Source organism: Lupinus angustifolius, chromosome LG18, assembly GCF_001865875.1.
Source record: "Lupinus angustifolius cultivar Tanjil chromosome LG18, LupAngTanjil_v1.0, whole genome shotgun sequence".
NCBI classification, from domain to species: domain Eukaryota; kingdom Viridiplantae; phylum Streptophyta; class Magnoliopsida; order Fabales; family Fabaceae; genus Lupinus; species Lupinus angustifolius.
The window spans coordinates 5,105,191-5,119,867 of NC_032026.1; positions in this window are offsets into that span (position 1 = coordinate 5,105,191).

Genomic DNA, 14,677 nt, shown 5'->3' on the forward strand with positions numbered 1-14,677 from the left:
AATTGATTTTTAAAAGTGTTTTATAAATTATTTTAGAATTATTTTTCTAAAAGGTGGGTTTAAAAAATATTTAGTTGATATAGTAATTTTTAAAATAATGATTTTCTTTTCGAATAGTATTTTTAATTTTAATAATAAAAATTAAATGGTGTTCTTTATTATAACACAAAGATAAGGACTATGATGGATCAGAGGTTGATGAAGGGGCAGAAGGTAGTCGTCAAAACAGTAGGAGGAAGTAGGAGAGTTGGACCCGCCGGTGGAGGTACCTGAAAAGGTTCTCCGACGATCAAGTCAGTGTATGAACTAGTGAGAGAATAGAAAATAAAATGAGTAATATATGAGAGTGAAGAGATTAAGATACTTCCTGTTGGTGGAGATCCCTATTTATAGAAGGGAGAGTTGACATTGAGCTCTTGGTTGGTGGTGCGACGCGTGGCCGACCAAAGGTGTTGTCGGGAGTTGCTTTTCCCGTGTCAGGCGGTCTGCTAGAACCGTACACTGCGCCATTCTTGTCTTCTAGCCTGCGGTTGGTTGGGTGTCCGTTCTGTGACCTGTCTGTTGTGCTGGCAGGTAGGTTGGTGGAGTACGGAAAGCATGTTGTCCATTGGGTCAACTCTGGTGGTCCCAACAAGTGGGGCCCACCTCGGCGACCAAGCTTGGGACCCTTCGGTTCTTCGGGTAGGAACAAATGGATTGGATATTCGTCTATCCAAATCCATGAAAATGGAGTCATTGATAAATTAGATGGATTGCAATCCATTGGATATGAATGGATTGGATAACATAAAATATAATTTAAATGAATTTATATGAATTGATAGATGTATTTCTATTCATTATTAATATCTAAATCCAAATTCATTCAAACTCATTAATTTATCACCCCTAGGACTGTATGACTATATAGGACTCCCTTCCAACAATCAAAGGCATTAGAAGTCCAAGTTTTCACACAAGGATAAACAGCGCGTAACCACCTAATAATAACATTGCAAAAATGTTCAAGGAAATTGAAAGCGAAATATGAAACCGACTTACAATTACATAAGAAAAATAAATTCGATCTGATCCATTCGTTCGTAGAGCTATTTACTCGATCGTAGACATTTCTGGAACACCTCTAACAGAGAAATAAATAATCAATTTTGACAGAAACTTATTGTCAACCTCTTTCAAATATAAATCTACCTGACTTAGAAGGGAAGAACTTGCATGAGTATCTCAATTTCAATTCAAACATGGGTTTGACTCGATAACAATTTACAATTTTAATGATTTCGTTTGATTAATTAATCATACTAAAGCTAAGTTATTCAAGCACATATTGCCAAAAAGTTTGGGCCTCTAAGAAACTTGATTGATCAGCATTTTACTGAAAATGGGTAGACACTTTGATACGTTAACCCTATTTTTATCACAACATTGGTGTCATTAATGTATGAATCTCAGTCATATTCATGGTATTGTTAGACAAAATATGATGGGAGCACATCTTCTGTCATGTATATCACTCCGTGTAATCAATAATTGGATAGGAAAATATATGATATAGGTAAATGAAGCTCATGTGCCCCGCTTCCTATTTCTATTTGTGTCTTGATCCAACTAAAAATTGTCACTTAATTAAAAGTAAAGTTTCAAAAATAAAAACTAACATTTTTATATTAATTAGTAAAATTTGTTGACTAATGACAACATGATTTTTGAGTATTAGTGATCTTTGTTCAATTCGGCTAATGTTATGAACGTGCATGAAACAACATTATTATCTACATAGCCAACTAAGTAGCCAAAGCAATCGCTTTAATGACATTCCATGTCATAATTGTAAGTGGTATAATCTATACGCTTATCTTTGTCTTATTTGTGATATATCAATATGATGATAACTGGAAATAAAAAGTCCAACGTAATTGCACATTTTCAATTGCACATGGCTCCAAAAATTAGTCTTATCCCATAATAGATATGCATGGCATAGCGTTGTCTAGCTGCTTCACATATCGGAATTATAGAAAAATATGTGGGGTGGGGCTGAGGAAGTGTGTACATATAGAACATTTTTACTCTATTTTTTTTTCACTATGTCATTCTTATTTCCTGGTTTTTGTTCTTAAATAAGAATAATTTTTTATTGTTCTTAACCAAAGGAAAGTGAGGAGATAGGTACATGATGTGGAAAAAAGTAGATGTTGTGGGACCCAAATAAGAATAAGAATGATGTTTGTCATTTTGAGAAAAAGTAGATGTTGTTCTTATTTCATGAGGAGTTGTAATAAATTATAAAATAATTCATTGGAGATGCTCTAAGGTTGAGGAAGTGTGTAGTGTGTACACATGTAAAATATGTTGTTGTAAAAACAGAACTAATTCACACATGCGGAAAAGGCAAGTAGATAAAAAAATACAGGAAAAGTGTAAGAATAATACCAAAAACTTCAACTTTTAAAAAGTTTCTCAAGTAGAGAAGTAAAAATTTACAAGATCTGTCCAAAAAAAATTTGCTCTATCAGCAATGTGATTACAACATTTCTATTTCTAACTTTAAAAGGATTACACTTAATCTCACCCAGTACTTTAAATTGTAGTTGCATTCGTGATTGCAGTCACATTTGTAGTCACTATGATTGCGGTCCTTGTGGCCATTGTAATATAGATTGTGGTCGTTGCAGTGTGAATTATTTTGTGTAACATATATTTTTGAAATTGACGTGGTCCGATGTAGCCCAAATGCGGTTCAATGCGGTTACATTGCGCCCCGGTGCGGTTGCATTACGGCCCGATACAGTCGCATCATTATAATTCAATGTCACATCACAATTGTGATGTGATGCAGTGGTGGCAATCACTGTAACCGCAATATTGTGGTCACATCACATAATGCTATCACAATGTGAATCACTAATCTCACCCAACTATGATAAAATAAAATAGCTTCCTAGTCTTTCATTAGGAATAGTCTAGTTTCATACTAAGGTAGATATTAACTCTCTTACTTACTCTACATATTGTGTTGGTGCAGCGGAAGCTATCGTTGCGCAGCGTTGGCCACAAGCAATCAAATAAAGGCATAGAATAAATATAAGAGAACAAACAAGGGAATTTGTTAACGGGGTTCAGCCAATTCTGCCTACGTCCCCGGGAGCGTTGAGCGGCTACCAAGATATTATTAGAGAATAAGGATTACAAACTCTAGCACACCCATGGGCTCACTTGCCCATGGGGTGTTTCTATTAGGTGCTTATATCTGGTGCATATTATAACAAGGGACATGAGTTCAATATATAACATTGATTACTCTACTCTATTCCAATACTAGACAATGTGGGACTAATACAATAACATATTTCAAGCATTCCCAACAATCTCCACCTTGATTGAAATAGACGAATATCTCGCTCCTTTTGGAATTCTACACAAGAATCTCCACCTTAGCGAATATCCAGCTCCACCTTGCTCAATGTCTAATTCTCTTTAACAATTCCTCCACAGCATAGACCTTCTCAGTATCATTGACGATGTTACCAAGAGCCTAACTCTCCAAACTTGTAGTGCAGCTTCCCGTACCGCCATCAAATGGAACACGCCGCATAGCCACCTATTGCTAGGAAGTCTTTCGATATATTGGAACCTCTACACAAAAGTTCACCAACAATCATCCTCTTCAATACTCAATCAAACTGAACCTTGGAGCTTCCTTGGAAAGCCTCAACCACTACCACCATTGTCTACTCCGACAATCCTAGTTCAAAAGAACTATCATACTCCACCATAAGGAGTATACCCACAGCACACATCATGCGTCAATGCTAACTAATGTCTGTGTCACATCCTTGCATCCAAGCCAATGCCTATGTCACACCTCTGCATCTCTACCAATGCTCGTGTTACAACGTGCATCAAAGCCAATGCCCATGTCACACCCTACATCAAAGTCAGTCATCGCCCTTGTGCTTTTGTGGATCTGCTAACAATTAATATCTTTCACTATGACGTCTCACACACGCCATTACGATATTCTCTTTCTCATCTCCAATGAGAACATTCTCTTAACATCCAGAGAGATATTGTCAGCATCTAACTCAACACATGAGTCTTTATCTCCACCTTGATCCTAACCCAATACATGAACTTATGAGGTTCTGGATCAACACATACATTGCCCACACTACAATTCTACCATGGTTCTTTCTCCTTCAACTCATCTACTCTATCTTTGCCATCACGCCTTCACCCTCTTTAGTCATTATCTGACGTCTGGGCTAAGAGCCAACTACCAATTGGCTCTGATACCAATTTTTGGTGCAGCGGAAGCGATCGTTGCGCAGCGTTGGCCACAAGCAATCAAATAAAGGCATAGAATAAATATAAGAGAAGAAACTAGGGAATTTGTTAACGGGGTTCAGCCAATTCTGCCTACGTCCCCGGGGGCGTTGAGCGGCTACCAAGATATTATTAGAGAATAAGGATTACAAACCCTAGCCTATGGAGTGTTTCTATTAGGTGCTTATATATGGTGCACATTATAACAAGGGACATGAGTTCAATATATAACATTGATTACTCTACTCTATTCCAATACTAGACAATGTGGAACTAATACAATAACATATTTCAAGCATTCCCAACATATTGTTCTTCTCATTTGCTTGTGATATTTCTCTTCTTCACATGTTCTATTTATATAACAAAAGAAATCCAAATTTCTTCATATATAGACAGTAAATAATTAATATTAGTTATATTTTCAAGACTTTATTTATAGTTTTTTAGAGTCAAAGAATAATTCCAAAACTTTAATTTGAAAATATTATCATTAATTATAGTCAATTGATCATCTACCAAGATTCAATAATTATTTATCTTCCATCAGATAGGGAGAGATTTCTAATATCTCCCCTTACCTGACTTATGGAGTATCAATAATTTTGCTTTTTGTCAAACTATGTGTTAACTTCTTGATTTAAACTATCATCTTCAATATACTAGACCAGTTCTTTAAATTGATCTAGATCCCCTTGTAAATATATTTGGATAGAACTTACTTGCTAGTATTGACTTAAACCTCCTTGGTTTCACTTGGCATCAATAGAACACATTTTTTAAGAGAGGGATATTTTTTCCACAAGGATCTCAATAGGACCTACTAAATTACTAGTCCCTTCAATATACCATATTAGTATTGAAAATATAGTTAGGCAACTCTTATTCACGAGTGTTCACTAGTACTACCCTTGACTTAACATTAATGGAACATGCCTCTTGTTGAGAAGACTTTAGACACAAATATTCCAATGGGACATGCATACTTCTAGTCACTTCAACATTGTCAGGGTGATCAATATTTCATCTACTTGTAATACTAGGACAAATATTCATAAGAATGAAATACAATATGTTTAGTATCTCGTTGGGATTTATCTCTAATCTCACACTAGGATTTCCCTCACATTCCTCAAGGATGATGTATAAGATCTCTATAGTATTTCATTAGAATTTTTCTCTAGTCTCTCGCTAGGATTTTCTCTCAACCCTCTAGGATGAGGTACAACTTATTTTTAATACATCACTAAGATCACATAAACTATTCTCCTCGGATGATCCCGCAACTGTTGGAAAAAACATAACAATATTCCACCCTCTTGGTGATGCAAACAAATAAAATATAGCAAAAGTAGAAGAATAACACCGAGAAATTTTAATATGGAAAAAACTTTTCAAATTGAAAAATAAAAAACTATGCGACCTAGTCCAAAAATGTTTGCATTTTGAAATTAGGATCGCAATAGTTGTCTCCTTCAATTTGGAAGGATAACATTTAATCTCATCCAATAATGATGAAATATAATGTCTCTCTAATTTCTCACTAGGAATATTCTAATATGACAACATATGTTTTAGTTACTCTCTATGTTACTTTTCTCACTTTCTTATCGTATTTCTCTTCCTCACAAGTTACATTTATATAGTGATGGGAATGAAAGTTTCTTCATAGAACGATAGTGACAATTAACCCTTTTCATAATTCCAATACACCGGGAAAATATTATCTTCAACTTTATAGGATGGAGTTCATAATCTTCAAAAGTTAATGAATAATTCAAAGAGTTTAGAAATATCGTTATTGATTATACTCAATAAATTATCTACCAAAATATACAATTGCTATGATCTCCTACCAAGGAGAGATTTCAAACATATAATACATTATATTATAGATAGTATAATGTAAGGTAATGTAATATAATATTAAGAAAGGGAGACAAGGTAAAGGTATGTTTAGATCAAGTTAAATTACTTCATTATATAATCATCGATGTTCATTTTTTTTTTCAAATTTGAGATAAATAATCTAGATGCTATATAGTTTTTAATCAACATATGAATTGGTGTAATTCTGTAATATAAAAATATTTAATATTGTAGGAATTGATATAATTTAACTTGGAGTGAATATATCTCTTTTCATATATATATATATATTAGCATTATTTGAATGATGAATATAAAAGACCTTTCATTTTCACATATATACTTATTTAATTTTGACCTTTCATTTTTAACATGGTCTCCATCCAAGTTTATTATTTTGACATTCTTAAAATGGCATATGTAAGTTTATACGTATACATACATGCATCTATCCCTTCTTGGATTAAATCACACGTGACTTTTACAAAAATAATCTTTTTCAAGTCGAGTGAACTTTTATGGACAGCAAAGTTTTTCTTAAAAACAATGTAACACAATTATTACATTCCAAAGAATTCAGAACGTGAGAGTTCTAACTAAGATACAAAACAACTCATTTGGAGGGACTTCACTATTTATTGTAATAAGTTTATGAAGATCTGGTAGACATTATTATCAAATTTATTTAGCAGATTAATTGATCTTTTCTTTTATGGTCAAAATATGGATTGTCTACTAGACGCAAATTCATTGAAATGGTGCACCTTGACCAAAAAATTACGATCTTGGTGTACCTTTTCTAGAAAATTACTTTTGTAGTATAGTTTTACGATTTCTCTCACATAACTCGGCTTCCTGGAAGGAGTTTCTTTTTTTTTTATTCTGACTCCCCCTAACTCGGCAATACGGGGGGAGTATTACATATAGTTTTTTTCTCCCTCCCCCTAAATCAGCAACAAGGATAGAGTTTTTGTTTTATATTTTTTTTCCAACTCCCCCCTAAATCGACAATAGGGAGTTTGTTTAATTTTTTTTATCTCTCCCCCTAAATCGGCTACGGGGGAGGAGTTTTTTGTTTTATATTTTTTTTCCACTCCCCCTAAATCGGTAATAGGGGGAGTTTGTTTTTTTATCCCTCCCCCTAAATCGGCCACAGGGGATGAGTTTTTCTCTATTTTTTTTTAATACTTTCCCCCTAAATCGGGTACCGGGAGGAGTTTTATGTATGTTATTTGTTTCTATTATTTCGGCAAGTCCTAGCCCTATATATACACCCACAAATCTTACTATCTTTAGAAAAACATTTCTCTACTCTCTGTTCTTTCTTTCAAGTGAGAGATTTCATTTAGCAATTTTAGAGGTTAGTATATCATTCGATTACTACATTTTATCTCATTTTTAAGTTTATAATATTTAATCTTACGAACTATTGTTTTAATGTTATTAATTGTTAAACGTAGATGGTTATTGTGAAAGATATTGTTAAAGATATTGTTAGCGATTTTAGTGATGAAAAGGATATTAAAATGTATAGTGATGAGGAGGAGGTTCAGTTTGATGATGGTTCATCTTGTAATATGACATATACTACTCCATAATCATTTTTCCGTAACACAAATTTTAAAGTTGGTCGTGATTTTGGACATACAACTGGTTTAACGGATATTAAAGATAATGATTTCTTTATTGGCATGCAATTTGAATCTAAAGAAACCATAATAAATGCAATTAGAGAATTTTATATCAAAAATTCGTTCGACTATGTTGTTGCATAGTCTGGATTGGACAGATACGTTGGCAAATATACACATTTTGGTGCAGGATGTGAGTGGCAAATTTGCGCTTCTTATAACGTTAAGCGCGATTTGGGAGATTAGGAAAATTAGTGAACCACACACTTGTGTATCTATGTTAGTTTTCCAAGATCACGGTAAATTAAATTTGTCATTCATTTTAGACCTTGTTGTTAATTTGGTATTTGCTTAGTTAAGGCACTGGTGAAGGAGTTTGTTAGTCGTTTTGGTTATACAATCACTATAGAAAGGCGTGAACTGCAACATAAATGGCATTAGCCAAAATTTATGGTGACTGGGAAGGATCGTACAATGAGTTACCACGTTGAATGAATGTTGTACTGTATTTTTCTCCCGACACAATTGTGAAATATGAACCATGTCACCAAATTGTAGATGACATGGAAGACCTTTGTCGAATAAGTCTGGATAGAATATTTTGGGCTTTCATACCATGTGTTGAAGGGTTTGCATATTGCAAACCAATTCTGCAAGTGGATGAGACATTTTTGGCTGGAAAATATACTAGAACATTGTTAATAGCAAGTTCACAATATGAAAATAGACGTGTATTTCCAGTTGCATTTGTCATTGTTGAATGAGAGACAAAAGAAGCTTGGGAGTGGTTCTTTTACAATCTTAAGACATATGTTACCCATCAACCAAACCTATGTATCACATCAGATAGGGGGCAGGTTTATTAGCTGCACTCCAAAGTGAGCTGGCAGGATGGTCTAGTGCAAAATCAGTTTATTGTATTCGTCATCTTACTAGTAATTTCAATAAGGAATTCCAAGATTCTGATCTCAAAGACAAAGTTGTAGAAATTGGTACGTTCTATTTATATTTTTGAAATTTATAAATATTTTTATATTATGGATATTAATAGGTTTTGTATTTTTTTTAGGTTATGAGTTGATGCGACCATGGTTCGAGTGAATGTTGAATTTGTTGCGTCAAAAAAATCCTAGAGATGGAGCATGGTTGCACCATATTCCAAAAGAGAAATGGAGTCAGACATATGATCAAGGAAGACGATATGGTCACATGACTACTAATCTTGCAGAATGCATTAATGATGTTCTGAAAAGATCTAGAACTCTCACTATCACTGCCCTTGTTAGAGCAACATATTACAAGTTAAATGAATGGTTCAATGAGCATCAAAATGAGGCCTCTAACATTATGGCAGGGCATGTATATTGCAAAGAGTTAACAAATGTGATTAAAGAAAATCAAAGTAAATCTACATGTCAATTGGTTCATAATTTATCGAGGATTATGTCGTGCATCAATAATTAATGATGAAAAAGAAATTGGAGGATATATACTACTCATTCAATCAAGGGCATATGATCGCATTTAAAATTTTGCACCAAGACTGCGCGACACAACTACACCTTATTTTTCATTGGTGAAAATATATATATTTATTTTATTATTATATGTAAATGTTTAATTAACAATAGCGATTCAAATATATTTACTAACTAACAATAATTAATAATAGGTGATCACAATATTTAATCACCACCAACATCCTTGGACATGCTCATATGCGTGTGGATCAGATATATTATTTTTAAAAATATCATTTCTACAAAATATCATTTATTAGTTTATATTTTACAGATTACTAGAGTAGAGAAATGTATATTAGTTTATTATGTCTCTATATTTATATTTGTATATTTTATGTAGAAATGTATATTAGTTTATTATGTTTGTATGTTTTTTATTCTCTTTTATAATGTTTGTATGTTTTTTATTCTCTTTTATTATGTTTGTATGTTTTTTATTCTCTTTTATTATGTTTGTATAGATAGCTAATATATGCATTTAGCAAATGTATATTTATGTTTGTATATTTTTTATGTAGAAATAATAATACAAACTTTCATTCTGTTTGTATATTTATGTTTGTATTTTCTTTATATTAACTGTTGGTAACATTTCTACCCGTTTGCATGGATGTCATATTACCATTTCTCTTTCCCGTCAAACCTCGCGGAGATAAGTCGATCACGTGTGCCACTAATTTATTTCACAATTGTGGGATGACATACCACTGATCGGGTTATGAGGCAATTTAATTTTGATCAACCAATATCCACAAGATCTAGTGAATTGTGAAATTTTTTATAAAGTTGACTTACGTGGAAAAAGTGATTATGACTGACCACATAAGCCTCGTCACTAGATTCAAATATGGAATAACAAGGAATACTATGTGGTCGATGATTTATCCACAAATATCCTACCTTTGAACTACTACTTTGAGTATATGTAGTGATACTTAAAAAAAGACTAGAAGTTATATATATCTAGAGATATAACACACTCTAATGGAATGGTAACATTTTTTATAAATTAAACTTTGTCTTTAATTATATTATTTACTACTAATTTTCTCTAATTCTTTTTCAGTACATATTTGTAAAAATAATTTGTGATCAAAGTCATCTTTCAGCTTCTTTAGTAAATCCCACACAATCTTTATGTGACGTCTTCTTATATGGCCATGAAATGATGGGAGCATTGGCTGAGCTATATCCCTATGCATACTCTACCCACATTGATGAAGCCCTTCCTACTAATCATTATCATATGTTGGAAACTGAGTCTCCGCGACGAACTCAAACGGATACTCATTCCCAAGCAAATATTTCATCAGTTACTCCTCGACAACAATAATCGTATGGGTTTGAAAATTATAATTATTCGTCTACTTATTTGTCATCAATTTCTCAAATCTCACTACCATCAATGTTTGCTACTACTTTAAGTATACCATTGTCGGCATACGATTCTCAACAATATTTTCGTTCTACTATGTTGTCTACAAACATTTTTGATATGCAACATACTGATGACGAAGTTGTTGTTGAGGATGTTGATGAAGATGAAGATGATGAAGGTGAGGAGGAGCCACAGTTGGCGACACCTGATAGAGGAAGAATTTCGCAGCAGAATGAGCAACAATTAAGAGTTCAACTGTCAAGAATGAGAAAATCACCTCCATTTCATACAGACGTCATTAAAGTTTTTAGGATTTAATAAATTAAAATTTTAATATTGTAATATGTTGTTTTTTAATAATATTAGTGTTGCATAAAGATAGTAATGTTTGTGGGTGTATATGTAGAGTTAGGGTTAGAAACAAATAACATACGTAAAACTCCTCCCCTGTACCCGATTTAGGGGGAGAGTATAAAAAAATAAAGAAAAATTCATTCTCTAACCAATTTAAGGGGGGGGGGATAAAAAAATAAAACAAACTCCCTCATATTGTCGATTTAGGGAGGAGTGGAAAAAATATATAAAACAAAAAACTCTTCCCCTGCAATCGATTTAGGAGGAGGGATAAAAAAATTAAATAAACTCCTCATGTTGCCGATTTAGGGGGGAGAGGGAGGAAAAATATATGTAATACTCCTCCTATTGTCGAGTTAAGCGGAGTTAGAATAAAAAAATAAAAACTTCTTCCAAGAAGCCGAATTATGTAAGAGAAATCCTAAAACTACACTCCAAAAATAATTTTTCAAAAAGGTACACCAGACCATAAATTTTCAGTCAAGGTGCATCATTTCAGTGGATTTGTCGTCTACTTGCATCAATTATTCCAAAAGTAGAACAATGATTGTGAAAGGTCCAACCCATTTCATAACACATCATGCTAGATTGATATGGTTACAATAAATTTTTGCACTACCAAGAGTATCCTCATCATTTTTAGGTAATGAACTAATCTTTTTCAGAGTATGTGACTGCCTCTTTAAACAAATATTGTTTCCAGAAATCAAAACCTTGATATTTTTAGTAATCTTAATAATTTAATGGAGTCTTATATTACTCGATCAACACTTTGTTGATATAAGGCCACCAATGTGCGAAAATGAGAATATTATTTCAGCTAAATTAATAAGTCAAAAGGTGGTGTCGGGCTTCTTTAGATATCGATGTACAAACAAAACATGGATTTACATATAGGCCCATTGTTTAGATTTTTTATAAAATACAATTGCCAAATTTGTTTAGTGTTTTGTTACAACTTTGATTATTCTTTTTCCCTCTTGCTAGAATGGTTTTCGTGAGAAGTTAAAAAATTTAGGTTATGTAAAAACTAGTTTATTTTGTAACAATCTATTTTTAAAAAGAGTGTAAGATCTATACACTAATAATGTAAAAATATATACAAAGTTAGTACATCTTTTATTTAGATGAGTTAATGATGATTAAAATATACGATGAATGATACAGTGACAATGTAAAAAACTCCTAAACGGTCAGTTTATATGCATCATTTTCTCTTTTGAAAAATCCTAATTAACCAAGCAACTGAACTAACATATTAAAAATGTGTATTCTATCAAATAATGTAACGAACTGGTACGCTTAATCAATTGTGCAACATGCATATTTTTATTATTAGTATTTCTTTCATGGAACAAAAGAAACCCTTCAATTTCAGGGCCGTAACTAAGTACATCTAGGGTTCATCTTGATATTTTGTAGGTATCATGCAGTATAAAGATGATGACCCTTATCTATTATAAGAAAATAAATAAAATTTGTACATCAAAATTAAATTAAAACGATAATTCAAAGCAAATCATGAGGATAAAAATAAGTATTTTATATAAAATAATTTACACTAATGTCTCATGAAAATTATGAGGATATGACATTTTTTTTGTTCATTTATTATTGTCACATATTAGAATTTGAGTCGAACATATTTTATTTTTATTTTTGTCAATTCTACACCAATTATGATAATATATTACAATAGTTATTATAATAAAAAAGTATTGAGAAAATTAATAAGTGAAGTGTAATAATTAACAAATGCAATAATGAACATGTCCCGAATGAATTTTTTTTGTAAAAGAATAAAATATGTGAAATTAGAAATTAGATATATAAATGAAAATTTGAGCTTCTTATTAACTATGGGCCTTGTCCAGCATACTTATTGCACATGCATGATGGCTGGCTTACACTACACCCCACTTAAGTAGTATATGAACAAATTAATGTTATATTTAGCGAGTTACATACAAGTTTGTTGGTGAAACTAAAATAATGTTGTAGATCTATTAATTAAGTCAAATAATTCTTTAATGGCCAAGTTGCATTTTTCATTCTATTTTCCCTTCGTGGATAAGCTTTAAATGATTTTCACCACACCATGATATATAGATGATAAGCCTAAGAGTTTGTTTGTTGAGTTGAGTTTTAGAATAAAATAAAATAAAATAATAATAAGTCAAAGTAACCTCATAAATATATTTTGTTGCTATAAAACTTTACATTTTCATTCATACTTCTCTAAAATATAATTGACAAATAAACCCTATTAAATGTGAAGCACAAAAAAAGGTAATGGAAACCATTAACCATATGCATTATATTTGTTCCAATATTCACACTCCATTCCTTAAGCTGCCACTCACTTCTATGCGTGTGCTTACTTGCTGACTCACCAACCTACCAATTATTAACACCAAAAATCCTAAATTATGATTTGACATTTTTCATTTTTGGTGAGGATTCCTCTTATAATAATTAAAGTCAACCATATATATCCCAAAAAGATTAAAAAAAGTGCTTAAATATATATTGTGTGTGGTCAACAAAAATATATAAAGCTAATGCTAGCTGGTCAAATGCAAGCAGAGACCGACCCATGTAGTGATCATGGGACCACGTGTCCATTATATTGAATATTTTTATTATATATACTATAGTCTTTTCTTTTTTTCATTTATTTATGAGTAAATTACATTCAACACTTAAAGTCAATATTTATAAGTTCTTTATTTAATTTGTACATGATTTTTTTTAAGTCCAAACCCAAAGTCAATCCTATTCCAATCACCGAGTTGGCTTTATCATTTTCTCACACAATTTTTATCTATGCCACATGTTATTAATCTTGAATCTTATCTTACATTCTATTCATCAATAATCATCATCATTTCACTACCTTTTGCAAATTACTTTTTAGCATGTCTGCTAATATTCTTAACTCGGTTATGTGAAAATAAAGTGCAGATAGAAAATATATTATATAGAAGGTTTGCTTTCATTTATAAATAGAATTTAATATATATACCAATGGTGTAAGTGTTTTTATATTATCAGTAATCATTTATCATTCATATGTTAGATATTATTGATTTTTAAGCAAAAATAATACAAATCAATTATGAATAATATATTGACAATGTAAAAAACTTTACACTAATAGTGTATAGATTTTAAACTCTTATCAATAAAGCTCAAATTTTTTATACAATATAATGAATATCACATAACTACTTTTGCAATAAAATATTCTTAATAATTATTTTTTTGAAAATAAATAGGAAAATAACAATTCTAAGTAATGTGAATCAATATCCCCGCCCCGAAGTCTAAAATTCCTTGGTCTGTTGTCACTGAATGTAGATAGTTAGCAATGAATGAAATATTCTTTAATTCCAGAAATACCCGTTCACAATAAATAGTGGAGACTGCAATTATGGCTTTGGATCCAAGGAAAAAGCAAACACACGATCATGTCATATTCTGAATGGAACTGTGACCCAAGTGATTGCTTAAATTCCTTCTACTCCTAACTTCTTATTGTAATTATGTGATTAATTAACTCTTCTATGTAAATCTTGTACAATTAGTATATTTTT